Source organism: Tursiops truncatus, chromosome 1, assembly GCF_011762595.2.
Source record: "Tursiops truncatus isolate mTurTru1 chromosome 1, mTurTru1.mat.Y, whole genome shotgun sequence".
NCBI classification, from domain to species: domain Eukaryota; kingdom Metazoa; phylum Chordata; class Mammalia; order Artiodactyla; family Delphinidae; genus Tursiops; species Tursiops truncatus.
Genome location: NC_047034.1, coordinates 63,306,569 through 63,320,036, shown reverse-complemented (window position 1 = coordinate 63,320,036; position 13,468 = coordinate 63,306,569). Strand labels below are relative to the sequence as shown.

At 41.6% G+C, this 13,468-nt stretch overlaps 1 protein-coding gene across 1 annotated transcript in view; it reads right to left on the bottom strand.

Annotated features, from left to right (window-relative positions):
• Positions 1–13,468, bottom strand: part of LOC109548396 (leucine-rich repeat-containing protein 37A3-like) — a 44,356-nt gene that overhangs the window by 1,840 nt on the left and 29,048 nt on the right. Inside the window, exons 3-7 of the mRNA XM_073804833.1 lie at positions 13,193–13,311; positions 7,136–8,654; positions 6,932–7,030; positions 6,106–6,227; positions 1,405–1,523 (exon numbers count right to left, since the gene is read on the bottom strand). The gene's annotated coding sequence lies outside the window, so the exon portion shown is untranslated. The remainder of the gene's footprint in view (positions 1–1,404; positions 1,524–6,105; positions 6,228–6,931; positions 7,031–7,135; positions 8,655–13,192; positions 13,312–13,468) is intronic.

The following is a 13,468-nucleotide window of genomic DNA, read 5'->3' as shown; positions in this document are numbered from 1 at the left end:
GCCCAATTGTAGGCCAACATGGAATGTTCGACAAATCAATGGAATAATACTTGAGGTCCAAAATGCAGAAGGGAAAAAGCAAAAAATGGCTACTTTGCTTTCATTTCATTTTACTTCTAATATTTCCAGCTTTACTTGGGGAACCATCCAAAGCTTCTGACTGTGTGAAGGTAATGTATACCATTGTGTAGCTGGGCTTCTCTTCCAAAAGGATTAAAAGTATTTTTCCTGAGGGTCAAAGGAGGAGGGAAGTGTCATGAGAAAGGAGGAGCATGGGCTTGCAGAGAGCCCCAAACTGGGGAGAGGAGATCGGGGCACTAGGGTCATAGCACTTAACACCTCTGATCTTGTTTCTCCTCACCTGTAAAAGGAAATTAAAAATGCCTTTTCTGCCCACTTCTGGGGGAGAAGGGAGTAATACAACTAGTAAAAAAATTGTTTGGGGGAGTTCCCTGGTGGTCTAGTGGTTAGGACCCGGCACTTTCCCTGCTGTGGCCCGGGTTCAATCCCTGGTTGTGGAGCTAGGATCCCACAAGCTGTGTGTCACAGACAAAAAAAAAAAAAAAAAAATGTGTTGAAAAATCAGCAATATTGTCTTTTTTTTTTTTTTTAATATTGTCTTTATATAAGTAGCAAAGTGTTATTATTTATGATGTGCTCTACATCAGTGATAGAGACCTGTATTCAAGCTACAGGGGCATGAAAGCACATTTTGGAAGTCACCAAGTTAGTGCCAATAAATCTAATATATAGCAAAATAGTTGAAAGCCCCTGAGTGTTTTCTGGATAGAAAAGTTTCAGATTCAGAGCAAGTTAAGAGCTGGACAGTCTAAGAATAAACTAGCTCTCCCATCCATTAGAAGGGCTAGGTAGCAGCTTCCGGTTATGGAACCAGAAATCTCAGGCTCCAAATGGGACATAAAACAGCGTCACTTGTACTCTTTATAAAATTGCAAAAACAAACAAAATAAAAACATATTTACACCTGTCCTATAAGACAAATGGTACTTGAGACCTAATGTATATAAAATCAGTTTACAAACTGTGATGCACTATATCAATAAGTTCTCATTTGCAGAGGGCACAGCATAGGATATGTGGCCATTAATGTTAATTCCCTTCCTGCTTCCATTCCTTTCTCTTGTCCCTTTATGTAGGTGGATCAGTAACATTATTAAGCTAACAATGTAACTGAGCAACAATTAGCTTAACAATGTAACCAACACTCTGATTCTTACCAAGGGGGTAGTTCTTAGAAACTTAGGGAGCTGGAACTCTGAATGAATGAATTAAAATAATGAAATTGCATCATTAATTTTAATTTTAAATTAATTTTAAAAATTATCATCATTGATTAAAAATAAAATAAAATTAAAAACTTATTATCTCACAGTTGAGACTCACCACAACGTGTGAAGTCTGTCAGGCATCCACTGTCAGAACACAGCTTGACTCTCTTACAGACAACCTCAATGGTATTTTTAAATTGGCAGAGGCAACAGGCCATATGGCTAGGTAAGTTCCTATAAATGGAAACACAGATAATTAAATTCGTGGTAAAAGAGTTACTTGAGTAGGTAGAAGAGGTAGGCCAAGGCCACCACAGACCAGTGCAAAAAGGAGTTCTTGGGGCATATGGACTACAGAACTGGATAGGGGCCGGTTGGCCAATTGCTGCTCTTGACTGTTGTAAATAAATGTAGAGGAGGAGAGAGGTGCCCAACAGAAGGATTAGGATGGCAGTAGGTATGGTATGCCTCGAAAAAAGGGAATAGGGATTAGCATTGGGTGACATTGATCTGTACTTTAATTCAGAAGTATCTCCTTCCAACCCAAAAGCTTCACTTTGGGTTGAGAGTACACAGGAAGAAGGCACACTTCTAAGAAGAGTCTGAATAAGACCGCACCTTCTGGAATCCCTTTCTCAGTTCCCATTTGTGAGTAGTAATATATTAGAAGTTATTCTAGTAATAAAAAAGCATCGTGTGGTTAAACAGTAACAGAGATCGCATTGGCCAAATCTAGACAAAAGGAACATTCCAAAGAATAACATTATTATTATAATAAGGTATAACATAGTTAATTTTTTAAAAAGTACATGAGTTCATAGTGATACTCAAAATGGAAAGTGGGGGAGCTCTTCTGTATAGAATAATGTCAGCTAATAAATGCAAAATGGATCATAGAATAGGAAAGTGTCATTTTGCAACTATCGATGTAATAATTGATTCAGACACAGATTATCATTGATGCACAGTTGGGTGAAGAGTTGTTTGAAAGTAGGATCTTCACTGGTCCCAAAGTATCACCCCACAGAATATTTATCAATTATCAAGGGGAAAAATAACTTTACCGTGGAGAGATATGGAAGAAACCACCTTAATCAAGTGATCAAACTTAGCACTGGGCCATCCTGCTGGGATGGAGAAATTTCAGCTTCCTCAGGGGGTTCTGTAGGTTCATCTGGGCTCCCCCAAAAATCCCTAGGTATGCTCTCCTCAGGATAAATGGCATCCATACTGGGATCTAAATAATCACCCTGCAACTGTTGTTCTAGACCCTGAGTGTTGTTTTGAAATTGGCCTATACTTCCAACAATAGTTTTGTCAAGCCGTTGATGCTGAACTAGATCTTTCTTCAGGTTTGGGGGTGAAACCATAAACTTCATTGGTTTTGAGCTGTTACTACCTAGAGGTGGAACAAGTATTTCAAATGACTGGTGACCTTCAGCCTCCTATAGACCTTTGTGTTTAGTCTTACTTTTGTGTCGAGAATGGAGAACCAAGGGCTGATTCTGATCCCAGTCTAGCACTGGAACTGCCTGTGGGAGCTTTTGATGTTGGGTTTGCTTGTTATTCAGATCCTGATGTGGAACAGCAAACTGATCTGGCCCTGTAGGCATCTCTCCAACCGAATCCGTGTCCGGGTATGGAACCTCAGTCTCCGTCAACTCCTGATGAGGGGGGGCAAATATCTGGACTGGAGACAAGGACGTTAAGTAATTAAAGCCCACGGCTTCTGCCAGGGGTGTAAGGGCATGGGGCAATTTGGGAAGAGGTTCTGAGGACTGTGAAGACCAAGCCTCTGTCAGCCGCGGGGGGTTGGGGGTCACCTGGACGGGGCCCAGGGCCCACTCCGGAGGCTGAACTGCCTGGACTAGAAGCCACCGTCCTTGCCATGTGAGGAAGAGTCCTGGCAACCAATGGCGCAGCCGGGACATAACATGCGGCGGCTCCAGGGGCAGTGACCCAGGCCAGGGAGGATCCGGAAGCACATCCTGCATCCGAGCTGAACCGCTATGCCAGCGCTGACGCGACGGCTCACCTTAGCAACCGCGCGCCCCGCCCCCGCCTAACGTCCCTCCCGTTATTTATGAAGTCTTTAGTTGCGCTACAGTTATTAGGCTCCTGCGGAGATCCAATCCGCGCCACAAGAGTGGGTCTTTTTCCCAGAGTCCCTAGGGCGCAAGCCACCCTTCCCCTTGCAAAGACAACAATTACCTCCTGCCGGGCCCTCTTCCCAACCCCGCCCTGCCCTCCCTGGCCCCAAACAATGAGGCGGGATTTGCCCTGCAGACCCGAGTGGCCCCAAACTCCAGCAGCCCAGGGGTGGAGGGGGGTTGGGAAGGATGCAGAGCTTCCCGAGGAAACCAAAGGACCTGGCATTCTGGGAAATTCAAAAGTGCTAGTCCAGTTCTGGCAATCTGAACTCTTCCTCCACAAAGCTGAAGTCTGAGAGACATTCTTGCTCGCTTTGGCCACATGGCTGACAAGAAAAGTAGCTGACCTGCAAATTGAGCACCAGTTAGGGTGGCGAGAGGGGGACACACCTTACAATTATGCGAAAATGTTGCCATTTCCTCCAAACTCTCAGTATTCACGTCTCATTATTCATACACCACTCTGTTATTAGGGGTCACCACTGAATCAGTGATGACTCCAGAACTTCTGGAGGAGGGGTTTGGGGCAGGTGAGCGATTCATTCTGGGAAAGAGAGCCTAAAACCAAGTGAATGGCCCTTTACATTAGCATGGGAAGACTTCTCCCATCCCAACTTGTCCCAACAGAGCCATTAATCTAGAAAAAACTACAGTGTCACTTTTCAGAGGTCTACCCTGTGTGCACATATGGAGAAGACAGTTAGTTAGAATGTTAAAGTCAGCATGTTAAGTAATTTTCTTGAAATACTCTAACTAGCACGAAGTTTACTTTCTTCACAGTCCTTTTCATAATCTATTTAATTTTATTCCTTTTTAATTGTCTGGTACACCTTTAACACCTAAACTCCAAGAGAGAAGGAGCTTCACCTTATTTCCAGTGCCTAGCACATGATGGTTTCTAAATGGAACTGATTCCAAAATTGGCCTCATTTAGGAGTGGATCTGTTGTTATAATCAGGTTTGCAGAATCTTTAGTATCAATACGGAACCCTTTCCTCTCACATTTCATAGGAAGCTAGTCTTCTTAAAGCCCAAACATGGATACGTTTCAAGTTTCCTTGACTGATTTAAATTGATTTAAAATAATTATTTTGTACAGGAAAAAACTTTCAAAATTTTTCAGAACATAACCACCTTTTCTTTCTCTACTGTCTTCCCTTCAAAACAAACTTTGCAACATTGGGGTGAGTTAAATAATCAGAACTCTAGCCAAAAATTAAGCTCTCAATGACACGAAACACATTTTTTGCTCCTTTTAAATAAAAATCCTATATGCAGTACATTAATGTTTTCTTTCAGAAATTACGTTGACAACTTAATCCGTAATTCGAGGCATCCGTATAACTGTTTTACAGAAAGGTTCTTTGGCAAAATATTTAACACAAGATACATATGAGATGCTGAGATCTGGGTAATATACCTTACTTGAAAGGTATGAATAGTTTTTAGACAGTGTAGCATAATCACACTTAAGACCATAGTTACCTTGTTCCCAAATCCCTGCAATTCTATTTGAAGGGAGTTCTAAAAGGCCTGTGTCTTCTCCTGTGTCCACAACCATAGACGTACACTGGTGGCCCTCAATCCTGCTCTCCAAACTTCAAATAAGGGGCCAGAGACAAGGCCCGGGACTTGGAAAAGTCCTAGAAATTCCCTGCCTCAAAAGCACTTTCAGAGTTTCACCTTTTCCTAAGGAAGACAGGGCTGAGTAGATATGCTGAAGTCTTCCAAATCCTGCTGGTTGTTTTGAATTATGGCTATACTGGCTGTGTACCCCTTCAGCTTTTATCTCCACATACTTGAATTAAATCCTATAGTTCCTCTTCGGTTCTAGCATCTGTGACCTCTTCACAGGGTCTATATGCCACAGCTGTTTTACCACTTTCTGTAATAAAGTTAACAAGGATCAATTCAGAAGTTTTCTTGTTCTAAAACTTCCTGTATACAATGGTAGCACCGAATAATTAGACATTCTTTTGACTTCTAAAAGCAGAAAATAAGAGCATTTTCGTAGACGTTCCCTCATCTGACACGTCAGTTTTTATTATAATTATATGTGAAAACGTATATAAGAAGTATCAACTTTGGTTCAAAAACTTTATGATCTTAGAAATAAGAACTAAGGAATAAGGACATAGAAATTAAAAGCCGTGGAAACAAAAATGTTCAATCACAATACAATTAAATAGGAAGGCATCAGGTGGGGGTCAAAGTGAGTTCAAACCCGGGAGAGATACCACTGGACTATAACAGATACTTCCTATTAGAAGCAAGGCAAGTGCCTACTCCTTGGGACCAAAATTCTACCAGAGACAATGAACAAAGCTTTGGAGACAGAGACAGACAGAGTATTTGAACACTCTACTGGCAGAAACTGGCCCATGTACCCTTTGGACAATACAGCTTTCCTCAAGGCAAGCTAGAGCCACCAGGATTTTTGGTCTAAGGGGTTTTGTGTACATATAAGGAGTACCTTGGCATATTAGGCACAAACAACTCAGGCATTTAGTTTGGTTCTTAAAGGTTGTTACCCAGAGTTGACAGCAGATGGAGATTGTGCCTGATGACCAGATAGTCAAACTTCACTGGAAGGGCTGCCCAGGCTGGAAGGCCAAGTCCAATCCAGGGTCAACTCTTACAAGCCAATAAGGTCGCTGACAACTTACCTAGGATTTCTCAGTCTCTAAGCCTGCAGGGCTGTGAAGCAGGGGAGCAATTCTGTTGCTGGAATCTACTAATCATAAAGTTTCCTTTGGGCACAGCCTGTGACATTCTCACCGCTGTATAACTGGATAGGGAACACAATCAACGCTATTCAATAGCATGACCAGTTTCAAGGCTCACAAAAACTTAGCCGATTATTATATAAGAATCATATTCACCCAATATATCAGAAATAAACCCTTCAACAAGAAAACAGTGGTAATAATAATAGTCAATACATTTTGTCTGCTTACTATGTTTCAGGCATAGTTCTAAGCTTTTTATATTCATCATCTCATTTACTCTTACAATATCCCCCATTTGGTGGTAAGCTAAATTACTAACCCTATATGCAGATAAAGAAATTGAAGCTTAGAGATATTAAATACCTTCAAAGGTCTCTGGCTAGAAAAACCCAAAATTGCAACAACAACAGCAACAAAATCTAAGAGACAATGGTAGGACTCAAACACAGGTGTCCAAGGCTTATAATCACTACACTACTCTGTATGATAAGCAAGCAACTGAGGAAGAACTGGATCAAACACTTTCTGTATGAATTGAGGCAAGTCATTCTACATCTAAACACTGGGGACAATAATATTTGCTGTCGTTCTTCTCATAAATGCCACAAAGAACAAATTTAAGACTGTTGCTGTGAAAGCATATGGTGAATGAAAGAATCTGTAATGTTTTGGATAACCATTATTTTCATCCAATTAACTTTTCAAATAAGTTTATTTGCTCACTGAAACTGAAGCACTTCAACGACAATCAAAAAGGTCTTACCTAAAACCACAATCAGCAATTTCTGGAATCCATCTGTCATAGCTTTCTGAATAGCAAGCTTCTGGGTTATCTTCCTTCTCATAAGGAATGATAATGACCCTAAATCCAACCAAAACAGATGAATTTAAAATGCCTATATGAATAACTGATTTCTAGGTTATGTGTTTAAAACTAAAAATGCATCTGTGATTCTTAGATCATTACCTTAGTGATTAAGGGCAGGCACAACACTGGGGTACGGTGAATGTCTCTGTTGTAGGTATACCCTGGCATGGCACATTTTTACGGCTCGGATCTATTCTGGAAGTTCCTAAAATACTACACGGGAAATGCAAACCAAGAACGTGGCACAAATCTCATATTACTCACAGATTTCAAATGGACAAGCTGAGGCTGCACTGCTACAGACCCTGCTCTCCTCTGCATCAAGGGCTGGACTCATACAGTGAGACAGATTTGGTTGTAGTGCAGATGATCTGGACTCTACTCAACCATCACCCACTCAGGTGAATAGTGGAGCCTCCTCCACCCCATTCGCTAACAGCCCTGCTTCTGACTTAAAACCCTAAGCCCAAGTGCCATGGAATCTAGGAAAAATCTCAGTATCAATGAGAATCCCCTTTCTAGGGATCTACATTTATTTTTCTGCTCAGGCCATTCTATAGGAGGCAAAGGACTGGACATTTACACATGAGTTTATTTCAATCTTCAGACAATGATTTTTTTGGGATAACTGAAGGACAGAAGACATCTGTATTTCAAGGATTATTTTAGCACAAAACAAATTATTAACCAAAAATATAATAATAATAACTAATTTTCCCTCCTCCTAAGCTTCTTGGCAGGCAGCGAGTTCTAAAATTCTAAAGTTTAAGGTGTTGTCAGGTATTGCCTAAGATAAAAACCTATATTATCGGGCAGAACAATTCTGCCCAGGGCTTTAGTTGCTTAGAAAAGGTGAGGATGTATCTGAAAAGTTGAGTTTCAGAAAGAAAGGAAAAAAGAGAAATCCCACTGCCCCACCTCCCCACACACACACACATACTGGAAAACAGACCTTCCTCCAACTTATCCAAAGGTTCCTCAGCCATGCCAGCTCAGGGACTCCTGCACTTGTGGGAAGTCAACACCACCTCTAAAGCACAGAAGAACTTCAGGCTTTGCTTCTGAAGTGGTGTCACAATATCTGTATTTTCCCTTTCTTCAAGGTTGGAAAGATCCTGAAGCTGTTAGGATTTTGAATTAAAGGCTAGACTTCAACATATTCTGTTGTTAGAAATAAAAACTAAACTCCAGTAATCCCAGGTAATAGTTTAGATATGCTATCCCTTCAAAATCAACTGAGACTTGCAAATGAATGACTAGATATGGACAAGTATTTTTTATGATATACCATACAAATACTGGAGAAAATTATGGACACCACCATCCAAGTCATTGAGTTTATCACTATTTCTAAGTGGCAGGCCAATGCTCAGATACTTCCATGTGGAAGCCTCCCACATCTCCTCCCTATAGCCATGTTCTATTCTTCTCTCTAAAGTCTAGGAGTTCAATGTTGAAAGGAGTCTGGTTAGTCAAAGAAAGTCTACAGAGTTTACCTTGATGATCCGTTTTGACCACCCATGGAAACCAAAGAAGTAATTTGCCAATTCTTGGCATCTGGAGCTGTTTAGGGCAAGCATATTATGATGAACCGCCTTTATCTGGTGCCGAGACCAACCTAAAGACATAAAAGACCTAAAAATATCACAACCCTACATAGAGATTTATTTTGGATATACCTGAGATTTATCAATACCAATTTTATAGAGTGGTTGTGAAGATTAAGTAGGACGTTTTAAGCAATGAGTTCACACTGAGCCCTAAATAAATGTTATTTATTATTTTTAAGTCAGTACTTTTCTGCATCATTTCCAGGGCCCCTGATTAACCAGAAAGTTCCCTGACATCCGGTGGTGAAAGTGATGATGAAAGCAACCAAGGAAGCCCAGCAGAAGCCTATTATGGGGCTGGGGGTAAGCAAAGGCATGGAGTGTTTTACTCATCTCATCCTGTAGCTCCGGCTTGAGAATATGACCTGAAGAGGAGATAAGACGGACCTGCCACTGAATTAGGACCTGAACCTGTAGCACCCCCTCTCCAAGTTACTAACCCCTGTTAGAAGAGGGAATATGTGTACCTTTATAAATGTAAATGAAGCAACGAAAAGAATTAGAGGTTCATCTGCATTAACAGGTTTCTTTGAGAGTGCAAATATTTCCAGTCTTAACTCTCTAAATAACTTACATATTACTGTGGATTTTTTACATCACTACTTCTTTCTTAAAGGTCCATTTCCATTTTGAACAGGGTGTAGTATATAAATTTAGTCATAAAAATTCAAATAATACAAATAAAGTCAAAGCACTGTTAATTCATTATTGATTTGTTTCTGCATCTTCCTCAGTCACTAGTTTATGAGCTCCTTAAGTGCTTGAAGGAACCATATATTATTCTTTCCTTGTTACCAGAAAGAAGAATACATATTGGCATATAATAGAGGAGTGATGGTCTGTTGACTGAGTGAAGGAATGAGTACATAAGAACATGAGGTTACTTTCTCCAACTGAAGCTGCCTGCAGGGAAGGAGAAATGAAGACTAATTTTTAAATGTTGAGTGTCACATGGGAGGCTATGTCCTGTGCGGTGAGTCATAATGGAGCTGTCCTGGACAATTAGGAGTCTTCAGAAGGGCTCTGAGCCACTGGGTAGTAGAGACAGTTGACATCTCGGATAACCTTGCCACAGTTCTTGCTGGCAAACCTTTCCCTTCGTGCTACTGAGAAAAACTCAGATACATTAGGCCTTTCCTTCATTTTATTTTAAGATGTTATTCTCTTTTCTGTATTTATAAAAAACACAGGAGAAAAAGATAGGAAGATACCTGCCAATGAATAAGAGAACACATAATTGGAACTTCCGTGCTGGTGCAGTGGTTAAGATTCCGTTATCCCAATGTAGGGGGCCCAGGTTCAACCCCCAGTTAGGGAACTAGGTCTCACATGCATGCTGCAACTAAGAGTTCGCATGCCACATCTAAGAAGCCTGCAAGCCACAACTAAAGGAGCCTGCCTGCTGCAAATGGGGAGCCCACATGCCACAACTGGGGAGCCCTTGAGCCGCAACCAAGGAGACCACCTGCTGCAACTGAGACCCGGTGCAACCAAATAAATAAATAAATAAATAAAATTGAAAAAGAACGCATAAGTAAAGTAGGGAAAAATTTTGGGGTTGTGGGTAGTAAACTAAAGCTCTGCATTAAATAAAGAAATCTAATACGAATGCCCTTTCCTCTCAACTCTATAGTGACTTGGAGAACCTTTTCTTCATAACTCTATCAGTGACGGGCTTTATGCTGTGAAAACCTCACAACCTACACTTATGGAATGGTCTTAATGTCCAATATAAGAAAAGAACTCATTACTCACAATTGATACCAAGTAACTGTTGCATAATCTTTCCAGGACCATCTGTAATATCTGAGTGGTACGTGAAATGGTAGCAGGGTCCGCAAATTAAAGAATGTCTGGCACAAAATCATTTCAATCCCAGGGACTAGAGCCAGGATTGAAGAGGGTGTTAAACAGGGTACAGAAGTGGGAGGTAGTGTACCTGGAGTCACATCTGAGGAGAGTTCTCAGATTCAATAAAGGTGAAATCAGTGAGTAAAGAAATATGGATGAGAAGAGGCAGCAAGGTCAGTAGGAAGTAGCTGGAGCAAGAAGCCAATCAGCGAAGAAACACAATTATAAAGGGAAAGGTCTGGGAAATCTAAGCCTCACTCACTTATTCAGAGGAATTGAAAAGGTCCTTAACATAATGAAATGTTAATTCTGGGGAAGTAAAATTGGATGGCATGTTAATATGGAAGAAGGTTTCTACAATGCATTAAAGAATATATAACCATTTTCTGGAATCTGAAGTGAGTTCTTAATAGGCAGTTTGAGAGTGATGAGGATGATGAAGCCTCCTTTATCTTACATCTGACAAAAGTTTGTCAAGCTCGGGACTTCGCTGTTGGCACACTGGTTAAGAGTCTGGGTGCCAACGCAGGGGACAAGGGTTCGATCTTTGTCCGTGAAGATCCCACATGCCGCAGAGCAACTAATCCCGTGTGCCACAACTACTGAGCCTGTGCTCTAGAGCTCGTGAGGCACAACTACTGAAGCCCGCATGCCTAGAACCCGTGCTCCGCAACAAGAGAGGCCGTCGCGATGAGAAGCCCACGCACCGCAACGAAGAGCAAACTCTGCTTGCCGCAAATAGAGAAAGCTGGCGTGCAGCAACAAGACCCAACGCAGCCAAAAATAAATAAATAAATTTATTAATTAATTTAAAAAATTTTTGTCAACCTCACACATTTAAAATCCACATAAATGTATATATAAGGAAGATTCTTGTGAAGATTTCTTAAATTAAGGGGCAGCATAAAATGACATGGGGTTTAACATCAGTTAAGTTAGGGTTTGGCCTCTAGTTTCCACATTTACTGTCATGAACCTTAAGTAAGTCACTTAACCATCCTGAGTTCGAGTTTCTTCATCTAAAATAAAAGAAAAAAACAACTGGGGAACTGGGGGATCAGTGGAGCATTGCATGTGAGAGCATTCTGCACACCGCAGTGCTGTACAAACGCTAGTCGTTTTTTTTTTTTTTTTCTTTCCCCTTGGGATCTTAGTTCCCAGACCAGGGATTCAACCCGGGCCTTCAGCAGTGAAAGTGCACAGTCCTAACCACTGGACCACCAGGGATTTCCAGATGGCCTATTAGTTTTAAATTCAGCACTTCATCCCAGTAGAGCAAGGAATTCCACATTTGGACCCACCTTCACTGGAGATGTGTGAAAAAGCTGCTTCTGGTCCCTGCCTTTTGGGCTCTGTGGGCATCCCTTGCTGAATAAAACTTGATGATGGCAGAGAACCCAGGACAGCCCACTGCTGAGTTTGGGAAGACTCAGACAGAATACAGAAGGCCAAACCAGGAGAAGACTGTGAACAGAGAATGCTCTAGGGTGGTCTCACACTAAGAAAGTGCAGTAAATTTCAGGCCCAGGAAACCAAACCGCCCATTCCCTTATATTCCCCCAGCCCTTCGCCACAGGTAACTGTGGTGAGCCTGCTACTCCAAACACTTATCATTTCATGAACAAGTTCCCTCTGAAATCCTAAGCTTTGAGATGCATTAGGAGGCAATGCCTTCTGTTGGGGACTAACTCTCAAAAATCTATGGGGGCGAGCTGACTGCTCAGGTCGTCTCTAGAACTAAGATTCCTCTCAGCGGAGACCACAGGCAGATGAGGTACTGAAGCAGTACCCCGGGGCGCCCAGTTACTGGGGCGCGGGGCGGCCTCCTCCACCCTTCCCTCCCCTCCGGCTCGGCTCAATTGCAAAGCCTCGGGGGTGGGTCCAGAGCTCAGCTCCCACACCAGCAAGGTTTTGTCACCCCCGATGGGAAGCGCAAAAAGTACCAGTTGCACCAATCCACCGTCACCGCACGTGCGCTGCTCGGGGCGCAAGCGGAGTACGCTTGCACATGCGCACGCGCGCTTTTCAAATACTTAGTGCCAATAAATCTAATATATAGAAAAAGAGTTGAAAGCCCCTGAGTGTTTTGTGGATAGAAAAGCATGAGATTCAGAGCAAGTTCAGAGCTGGACAGTCTAAGAATAAACTAGCTCTCCATTCCATTAGGAGGGCTAGGTAGCAGCTTCTGGTTATGGAACCAGAAACTCTCAGGCTCCAAAGAGGACATAAAACAGCATCGCTTGTACTCTTTATAAAATTGCAGAAACAAACAAAAATATATTTACACCTGTCCTGTAAGACAAAGGGTACTTGAGACCTAATGTATATAAAATCAGTTTACAAACTGTGATGTACTATATCAATAAGTTCTCATTTGCACAGAGCACAGCATAGGATATGAGGCCATTAATGTTAATTCCCTTCCCTCATCCATTCCTTTCTCTTGTCCCTTTATGTATGCGGATCAGTTACATTATTAAGCTGACAATGTAACTGAGCTATTATTAGCTTAATAATGTAACCAAGAATCTGATTTTTAGCAAAGGGGTAGTTCTTAGAAACTTAGGGAGCTGGAACTCTGAAAGTATGAATTGAAATAATGCAATTACATCATGAATTTTAACATTTATCATCATTGATTAAAAATAAAAATATTAAATAATTAAAAATTTATTATCCCACAATTGAGACTCACCACAACGTGTGACGTCTGTCAGGCATTCACTGTCACAACGCAGCTTGACTGTCTTTCAGACAACCTCAATGGTATTTTTAAATTGGCAGAGGCAGCAGGCCATACGGCTAGGTAAGATCCTATAAATGGAAACACAGGTAATTAAATTCGTGGTAAAAGAGTTACTTGAGAAGGTAGAAGAGGTAGGCCAAGGCCACCACAGACCAGTGCAAAAAGAAGTTCTTGGGGCGTATGGACTGCAGAACTGGATAGGGGCCGGTTGGCCAATTGCTGCTC